This window comes from Equus caballus, chromosome 10 (assembly GCF_041296265.1).
Source record: "Equus caballus isolate H_3958 breed thoroughbred chromosome 10, TB-T2T, whole genome shotgun sequence".
In the NCBI taxonomy this organism is placed as follows: domain Eukaryota; kingdom Metazoa; phylum Chordata; class Mammalia; order Perissodactyla; family Equidae; genus Equus; species Equus caballus.
Window position 1 is genome coordinate 38,820,123 of NC_091693.1, and position 7,156 is coordinate 38,827,278.

At 35.6% G+C, this 7,156-nt stretch overlaps 1 long non-coding RNA gene across 2 annotated transcripts in view; it reads right to left on the reverse strand.

Moving 5' to 3' along the window:
• Window positions 1-1,413, reverse strand: part of LOC111775482 (uncharacterized) — a 53,047-nt gene extending 51,634 nt beyond the window's left edge. The window contains exon 1 of one of the 2 annotated variants that reach the window (XR_002811186.2): window positions 1,159-1,378. This is a non-coding gene — a long non-coding RNA (uncharacterized lncRNA). Of the gene's footprint in view, window positions 1-1,158 lie in introns of both variants that reach the window. The other variant, XR_011422560.1, reaches the window with a different exon arrangement.
• Between the last annotated feature and the right edge of the window lie 5,743 nt (window positions 1,414-7,156).

Genomic DNA, 7,156 nt, shown 5'->3' on the forward strand with positions numbered 1-7,156 from the left:
ACTTTTTTAAAAGGTAAGACAATAAAATTAAAGATGAAAACATGAGGGAATATAAGCCATATCCAAAACATAGATATTGGACATGGCTCACGAATCTGAAGAGTATCATTATAAAACAAGAATCTAAATCTTTTTGAGAAGCAACTAGAAGTCAGAACCAAGTCTATGGAATAATAGAAACAGAGAAAATTATCATGAAAAAATCTGAGGTGTCTATTAGAAAAAGAAATCTATGTGAAATGATAAAGCCAAAGAAATTTTCACATAAAAGATCAGGTCCTGTTCCCCAGGACTGAGAACAATTCCTTTCACACAACAGACACTCGATAAATTTCCACATGTGAAGGGAAAGATGACAGCTGTAATACACAATCAAAATTTATGATAGCACAGGAGGTTTTAAATGCTGCTACTTCAAATTTTTAATAGTAATTTTTCAATAAATTATAATTTACTTGTCTAAAGTTGACAATCATGTCATTAAACCCTCAAATTTCTAGTTTTGGAAAATAATTTTTCCTAAGAAGCGGTGCAGTATTTTTGTTTACATAATTTATCAGGCCTGTGGACACACAAAGTGTAAAGTGCACTGAAAATGCATATTTAAAAATTTATTAACTGAATCTGCTTGCTTCTGGGATTCCTACTTCATAACATGCCTTTGAAGAGCAGGTATTTCCCAAATGGAAATATAACGTTTCAAGTGCTTAATCCTGTTGGTTACAGTCCTGCACCGTCACAGACACACACTAACCGATAGTCACTGACTGCAGTGTTTTCCCCAATGCAGCCACAACACAGCTGTTACTAAAGTGCTCATCCTGGCTAAAAACCTGCTGAAAAACGTTTTAATATTATTCACAATTTTCTTCTGTAAATATCATTAGGTAATTTATTTTTCCAATTTGGAAGATAACTGACTGTTGGTCAGAAAAAAAAATGTGTACAGAATTTATGAACCTACATAAATTTTACACTATTTCAAACCCAGATGATATAAACTTCATAGTAACCTCAAATTCAACAGCATTAGAGTTTAAAGATCATGATTACAAAGAAATATATTATCAAAATTCAGTTAACAATCTACACTTTCTGCAAAATATCATCATCCTTGTTAAAATGCAATGTTTTGATGAAGAATTGCTACCTATTTACCTTTTCCAGCCAGTTATTTTACTTTTAAATCACCGTTCTGAATCACAGCTAAGAAATCACACAAGGACATGGTGACAGCGCTGTGGTAGCTTTGCTGCTTTCTGTGCCTGATGGGAAAGATGAGGAGCTAGTGAGGCCAAGGTCTCACCACAAATAAAGTCCAGGAGAAAAGAATAGAAAGTGCGTTTGTGGGGCCGACCCTGTGGCGCAGCGGTTAACCGCGCACGTTCCACTTCTTGGCAGCCTGGCCAGTTCGAATCCCAGGTACAGACATGGCAGCACATGGCACGCCATGCTGTGGTAGGCGTCCCACATATAAAGTAGAGGAAGATGGGCACAGATGGTAGCTCAGGGCCAGTCTTCCTCAGGAAAAAAGAGGAGGACTGGCAGTAGTTAGCTCAGGGCTAATCTTCCTCAAAAAAAAAAAAGAAAGAAAAGAAAAGAAAATGCGTTTGTATTATTGCTCATGAAGGTCAAGCTGCCATCAATTATTGTCATAAATCTATGACACAGATAAAATATATTCTTAGGTCATGTTACATGGAAAATAGTTTGATTTTCTCTCAGCAGCACAACATTTTTTAAAAAATCCAATAAAACTAGCCTTAAAAGTAAGCTTTAGTTATAAGTACCTAGAGTTAAAGAGAAATTTATATTTAAGAAAAATAAATGTGGCTTTACTTTCGGCTACATCCAAAAATTATATGCTTTTTAAGTGGGCATGTGAAAGAAATTCAGTACTATAACCTGGGACAAATTACATATATTCTTTTTCTGGTATTTGTAATCACTTTCTGCATTTCACAATTTAAAAAAGTAAGAGCCTTTTGCAAACGGTGTCTTCAGTGTTTCTTGTTCAGGTTTATCTGTCCACTCATTGGTACCTCACAAACAACAACCAACACTGTGGCCTTAATGAGCAGAGCCGCATGCCTAAGTGCATTTCCTATTTGAACTCCTGGAACTTGAAGGGCATGGCAGACATTCTCAATAGTCCAAATAAATCTTCACATCTGCCCTTTGACATGTCAAAAGCAACTGTTTTCCAAAAAATTATTTATATTAAATTGAGTACAGTGGATGCAATATATCCAAAAGTGTGTATCATTTTTAAGTTAACAGATATCCTATAATACATAAATGTGTGTATAACCTAAGATAAATATCCATATTATCACTCAAGTGATTCTTTATTGATAGCCATTGTGCTTGGCCTACTGGCTTGATGGAGTGTCTGCAGTGATAAAAAACATATTTCTTATATTCCTTTCAATTTAAAAGAACTAAAATTACAACTATGAGAGAGGATGTTTCCTTTCCATTATCAAATATTTATTGAGAATTGATTGTATGTTCAACACAGTATTTGGTGGCTTGGAGAACAGCAGGATTCAAATTCATGAAACAAATATGGCAACATCTCACTTTACAAGAAATTTCTTTTCCAGTCACTTTGCTAAGAATACACCTGAGAAACAAAAAAGGAACAAAAGAAACATTTCTTTCTTTAAGACTATTAATTGGATGTCAATATCCGCACTGAATTTTGTGTACTGTAGTCACTGAGAATCTGAACATCTCTATCATTAGACATAACTATAACATAATTTATTACACAGATCCTCAGCCCACTACGGATTGGAAGCAACTGACTAGATGATAATGCTTAGAAAAGAATTATTGTTCTAGATGCTGTTTGTTCAAGACATATTTATTTTTTTTAGAATTTATGCAAGAATCAGAAAACTTTCTGGGGCGGTGGAAGTATCATAAAACCAGATTGTAATGATGGTTGCACAATTGTACAAATTTACTGAAATCTATCATACTACACTTAGAGCCCAGGAATTTTATCTTCTGTAAATTATATGTCAACAAAGCTGTTAAAAATAAATAAATGGAGAGGGCTATTGATTTTGAGGTTTTGTTAGATGGATGTATATACAATGAAACTATAGTAGTAAAATACTGATAGTAGAATCTAGGTGATGGGTTTACAGGTGTTCACTGTAAATAATTTTTTCAATTTTTTGTATGTTTGAAAATTTTTATAACAACATTTTGGGAAAAATAGTAACAATTATTAGGGAAAATAATAGCATTTCATGGTTTAAACCAGCAGGTTGAAACTCTACAATAAATCAGTTATATTAAAAAAAATTGATGTGCCCGCTCTGATTTCTTGAAATATCATTTCTAATTGAATATTACGGAATATCAGGGGATTTTGGATAATTGGCTGACCCGGGTCTGTAACAGGAAATGTGAATATGAGTGTGAAAGATCTATCCCAGATGGCAAAGCAGCTGTTGAAAACTACTAGAGGCCTATCAAAGAGACATTACGTCAAGTCAGTTTGAAGAGGCCCCAGTGGCCAAGAGAGACCAATTTGAGGTTTCATGTGAGTATGAAAGTGTAATGGGTTTCAAGTTACTAAGCGTATTTAAACTAAGAGATTTTAGCGAAATAACTGATTACCTTCTGAAGATGGCAAGGAACCAATTCATTCTCTTAAAAACTGAGAAAATAAAGCAAAGTATCAAGTATTTATCTTGCCTTTCTTATACGAAGTACACCATGTGGTAAGCAAATAGTATGTGAGGAAACATATTCTTTTAAAATTTTCTCAGCTAATTAGTCAAAGCATAACAACAGAATGAGAATATCACCCATCAGGGATAAGTCGCTGAGCCCAAACGTAAAATATTACATCTGATTTTTCTGTAATGTTCTAAATGCTCATATTTGTCTTACTTTGACCTATCAATCAATTTAAGAACAATCCAACTAGAACATTATATTTGATAATTAATCGACTGCTTTGTGAACCAAATGGCAATAGGAAGCTTAAAACCACTAATGCATCTTCTCACATGGCTGACACCTCGTCATTTCGAAAAAATTTATATTTTTATATGTCAAAATTACATTATTTTCTGCTATGTGAATGTGCTTATAATATAGTGATATATAGACTAAAGGTATAAATGGTAAGGAAAATTAAATCAATATATGATTCGGATATTTGGGCCATATGTTTTATGTTTTATCCAACTCTTTTTATATATATGTTCAAAATAACATTAATTATTATGTAGACACATACAATAAGAGTTTAAAAATGTGTAAAATTCACACCTTTTATTTTGATTCTCCTAGAGATCACCTTAAACTTCTATTTTTTACGTTAAAAAATTATGTTAGAGTAATAGTATCTATTTCCACTGTCTCCCATTACTTTCCCATACCATACCCCATCTTCATTGCCATTTATTTTACGAGTGCTTATTTATACTTCGTAATACTTTTTTAAATCTTTTTATCAGGAATATAGTGGGGGGGCACATATGATAGAAATCACAAGTAGCAGTGGTTTAAACAAGAGATAAGGACTTACTTTTTTTTTTCAAATAATGTGAAATACAATATGGCAGCTCCAGGATGCCCTGAGGACTCAGATTTCTTCTATATATCTAGTTGGTCAATCTTAAAGTATGATTCACTCCCCTCCCTAAAAGGTACCTCATGGTCCAAGATGGCTGTTGAAATACAGCATTTAAAGAAAGAATTAGGAGTAAGGCAGGAAAAGCTAGAAGGAGTGTTTATCAGGTATCTTGTCTTCTCGTTAAGACATTTTTCCATCAGCTTCTTAAATCTCCTTGGCCAGAACACAGTCATGTAGCCAAACTAGCTGTAAAGGAGCCTGGGAAGTCTACACTTTTAGATGTGTGTATTGCAGTCCAGAATAAAATCGGAATTTTGCTATGAAACAAGAAGAGTAGAATGACTATTAGGTAGACGGCAGCACTCATCCACTGAGCAGTTTTACTCTCTCCAGTTTAGGCAGAATTACTGATGCTGGCTGGTCCCATCTGCTGTGCAGCTATTCTAGAAAGATAACACAAGATGCTCAAAAACATACAAAAAGGAGAACATATTTGTGTGGTTTTTGATAAGGAAGTACCAGTCACATTTTCACATACCATGTCTTTGCTCAGGAGACTTGCCTCTCCTTATTTCCCTGTCTCAATTTAGAAAAATGCTTTTGTTTTGGTTGTTGCTGCTGTTGCTATTGTTTAAAATCTGTAATATTGCCTGGGCAAGTATTTTTCCCAGCAAGAACTAATGCGATTAAACTCCAGGGAAGGTATGGTACATCTGGTCATTAAAACACAATACCCATCCCCTCAGCCCAACAATGTACCAGAGGCACAAGACACCCCCTCTGGTTGTCAGATTACTCTGGTCTGGTAGTTCCCTTCAGGGTTCAGCCTTCAACTGTGGGATGACCCCGCCCGTCTGTTCTCAACAGAAACAAGCCAGCTCAGAGCCTCAGGACTGCTTAGACCTCTTACATTTTGTACCTTCAGGAAGAAGTAAATCTCAGCTTTTGGGGGGAAATTGTGACAATAACGAATAAAATATTCTGTGAAATTCTGTCAGTGGTTTCTATCTTTTTGTGCCTTAATATTTCTATCTTATATAGTGATTAAAAGTACCAAAGTATAGTTTGGTTTAGAGCAGAGGTTGGCAAACTTTTCCTATAAAGGCCAGATGATAAATATTTTCAGCCTTGTGGGCCATACAATTGTTGCAACTACTCAACTAGGGTGTTACAATATAAAAGCATCCACAGCAATTCATAAATGAATGAACGTAGCTGTATTCCAATAAAATTTTACTTACAAAAACAGGCAGGGGGCCAGATTTGGCCCGCAGGCTATATTTTGCTGGCTTCTAGCCCAAAAAGAGATTAACTCCTAATTTGGGAGATAGTCCATAAAGAAAGTGTTAGCAGTGAAAGAAACACAGTTGCTTTTGGTATTCAGCGTTTTTTTTCCCTGGGGCTGTGAAAACAAAGTACCGGAAGTTCTCTGGTTTAAAACAAGAGAAGTTTATTCTTTGCAGTTCTGGAGGCTGGAAGTCCAAAACCAAAGCAGTTAAAGGATCCCGCTGTCTCTGACATCTCTAGGGGAGAAGCCTTCTTTGCCTCTTGTTAGTTCCCAGTGTTTCCCAGTAATCTTTGGAATTTCTTGTTCTGTTGATACGTCACTCTAATCTCTAGCTTTTGTCATCACATGACTGTCTTCTCTGTATCTCTGTTTCCAAAATTTCTTCTTCTTACAAGAACGCCAGCCGTCTTGGATGAAGGGTCCACCCTACTTCAGTACTACCCTATCTTAATTTGTCTAATTACATCTGCAGTGACCCTATTTCCAAATAAGACCACATTCTGGGGCACTGGGGATAGAACTAATATACATATTTTAGGGGACACAATTCAACCCATAATGAATAGCATTATCACTTGCAATCAATGAATCACCAAATTCTGTCTTCTCAATCACTATTCCTTACAATGGGGTGCCCCACTCAAATGACATATACAGAAGTAAACGTAGCTTATGGGGAAATGTGAAACATTTTATTTGAAGCCAGGCCAAGCCACCATGATGTTCAGATGCAATCTTCTATAGCAATCTGCATTGTAGTGTGTGATTAAGTCAAAGCCTCAGGCAAAGCCTATACGCCCCCCACACTCCAAATTCTCATCTGCTACGCATACTAATCTTTAGCTACTTACACTATGGGAAGAAGTGGAGAGAGGAAGGAGGGTTTACTTGTCTACTCAGATGAGAGCAGTGCAATATAAGCTGAGCCTCAGAGTTTTTGCTATTTTTCTTCTTTTGCTTGTATTGTTTCTATTCTTACCTCTCTCTGATGACTATTCTGTAGCTGCTTCCACACCTGCCAAATGTGTTTAGTTTTCCCTGTAAAAAAAGGAAATCAAGAAGCGTTGAGGGTCATCAACAACTTTCTCTTTCATTAATCATAGAAATAAAGAAATAGCATTGGAAAAACTAGAGCTCTGTAGATAAAGCAAAGAATCATTCATAAACATTCATAAAAGTGAAGAGTTCATTGTCATAAGCAACTTCTGGAGAGTAGGACTCTCTTTTTTGTGTCAGGCATGGAAGGTTAATCAATGCTATGGAGT